Below are 2,890 nucleotides of genomic sequence, written 5' to 3'. Positions count from 1 at the left end.
CGGGGGAAATGGGAGGCAGGTAAGCGACCCGCCGCTCCTTTAGGTCTCGGCCACGTAGGAAAGAAAAGCAGTAGGCGGTCCGTTCCTGCCCTCTCCTTGAGCTGCATAAGTTATGGCTGAATTCGATGGGTGGGGGAAAAGGTGTGAATGAACCAGCATTCTGCGGTCTCTCCAAAAGGTGCCTTTATTACTGAGTGCTGTGGGGTGATCATTTCAGATTTCCTGAGGTCGGGGCAACACTGTGCAACCCAAACAAGCCTCTCTTGGATCTGGAGATACTGCCCGGGGATCGGCTCCAAGGGGTCCAAATACACCCAAGTCTGTACTGAGAAGAGAAATCGCACTGAAGGATACAGGTTGGTCTCGGCCTTTCCTTTTCCTTTGTCATTGTCTCACGTTAAGGTGCAGGAAGTCAGTTTGAAAGTTGATTGCCCCAGCAACTAAAATGACCAAGAATTATGTCTTGACAGCTAAGATATTTGATGCCTAGTGTTACTTTGTTCTATTTATTCTAAAATTTGTGAACAAAAGAGATTTTTGTACAGTCTATTTTGTGTTGGCTTAAGTGAAGTTGTCTTTTCTCTCCAAATGAAGGGTTCCCCCCAAAAAAAATGTTAAGCATGTTACAAGCTAGCCTGATTTGACCCCACTGCTTGGAACATTAGAATATCTACTTGACTCTAATTCTTCATGGAGAGGTTGTGAAATTCCTAATTGCAAGTCCAGTTGTAGCCTAGAGATGTCTTATTCATTGGCCTCTTCAAGACCGTGGAATTACGGCATTTTTCCTAGTAGCTGCTTTTCCCCTTCATTTTACCTGTCCATATGTTGGTTCTGCCCTTCCTTTTATTGAGGTCTTTGAGTTGAGGTCCTGTTTCTTTTTCAGTCCTGTTTACATGCCCAAGATACTTCATTGTTTTATCGACTTACCTACCTGGCTGCACGCCTTGCCCCATTTTTTATTTTAGGTGTCTTTCCATTCCTTTCCGTAATGACTGACCCTCAGCCCCAACTGTGACAGCAAATCTTTCTTGGAATCCTCTGTCAGCTGTATTTCCTATTATAAAGTCTCTATTTTCTCCTGCCCTGTCGTTTGCCACTCGTCTTTCCTATGCTGCCCTCAGTCTTTCTACTTTCCTTCTTTTCCACTCTCCTTCTTTTGCCTCCCTTGGCAAAAAGGACAAGGACTCATGACACACTTCTGATTGTGTCATGAGTCCTTGTCCTTTTTGCCAAGGGAGGGTATTGAAAGTATGTTGGCCCCATAGTTGTCAACATGTTTTAGCGTAAACCAATCTTAGTGACTGCCACAGAGGCCACATTAGCTGAGATTTATTTTAAGTGCCCAACCGTAGCCTGGTACTTTTCCATGAATGAATTAGAATCCTTGGCTTTAAATTATCTAGGTCAGAAATAAGTACTGGGAAACATTTCTGTCTATCTTTGTCATTTTCCAGAATCTAAACCCGATACTGGGTTGAGAGGGGAATAATGGTTTCCACTGAGGTGGAACATTAGCTTCAAGCTTCTTGGATAGTTATTAAAATGAAGATTTTGTATTAAACTTCAGCTTCCTTTTGTGTTTATTTCCTGGTGTTGAGTCATTGTGGGGCCCAGAAGTGTGTCCACACCTAGGGCAGGAGGGTGTCTAGAGGGAAAACTTAGGTAGATGATTTAGAGTAGCAAGTAGAAAGAACTCCCCCTTTGGTACTTTTAAAAACTTCTGTTTGAAGACAGTGGTGTTGTGGCAAGAGGGAGTGATGATATAGACTGAGGTACATAAAAGGACTAGAGAGACAGGAAGGTGTCATTGAGGGCATGGTTATTGAAATCAGATTATCTTTAGTTGAGGGTGGAATTAGTAGGTCTGGAGGAGCTGAAAGCAGAGGCAGTCTACTTGCTTTAGATTTCTGGGTGGCCAGGTGGTTTAGCATCCAGACCTTCTCTCCTCCTTTTTCTCTCTCTTGGTTAAAGAGATGGTTAATTAGAATGCTTTTTACCTTATCTTAAGGAGCATATTTATGCCTCCCTCATGTACAGTTCATTATTTCCAAACATATTTATGGAGGGTCCATGTTGCCCTGGTACTACTGGAAATGGGTATAAAGAAGAAAGCATGCTCACTATTTATTTGGAGCAACAAACAAGAGAAATGACCTGAACCTGTGTGTTAAATGATTTAACGAAGACATGCACTAAATGCTGGAGTTGAGGAGTGATCCATAAAGGAAGAAGGCAGGCTCAGCTTGGGGGATAAGGACATTTTCCAGTAAGAGGTAACTCTGAATCGAAGAGGTGAGGAAGAGACAGAAGGCACATTGGTGCAAAAACACAAAGATCTGCCTCAGCATAGTGTATCTGGGGAACTAACTGCAAATAGATCTGCTTGGCTTTAAGGAAGAAGATGTGTGCGATGTGCTGGAAAGGAGATTGCATATTAGGAGGGAGTTAGAAGATGAAATGGGGGAAGCAGGGAGGGGAGCTTTTGAAGAATTTTTGGGAGGGTAGTAACCTGACCAGAATTGTACTTTAGAAAGATCTTCCTGGAGGTAAAGTGCTGTTTTGGAGTCATGACCTACATTAACGAGTAAAAAAGCACGTTGCGAAACAGTAGTGTATTTAACTAGATCTAAGACACCATTGATTGTATGACACATTTTGGTTTCAGAGATATTAAAATGTGAAAAAGAGTGCCTCTTAAAGTACAAGAAATACAGAATGTTTAATAAGATCCTATTTGGGGGAGAAAAAGAGCATTTGTGTATTTGGGAGTAAGATTTGAGGATTGTATCGGGGTGACTTTAACTTTTTTAACAGCCTTATAAACTATTTGGCTATTTTGCATTGAGAACATAACATATTACTTTTTAGTTTGAAAAAGACACTTTAA

This window comes from Pteropus alecto, unplaced genomic scaffold, assembly GCF_000325575.1.
Source record: "Pteropus alecto unplaced genomic scaffold, ASM32557v1 scaffold161, whole genome shotgun sequence".
In the NCBI taxonomy this organism is placed as follows: Eukaryota; Metazoa; Chordata; class Mammalia; order Chiroptera; family Pteropodidae; genus Pteropus; species Pteropus alecto.
Note: the sequence above shows the minus strand (reverse complement) of the source record.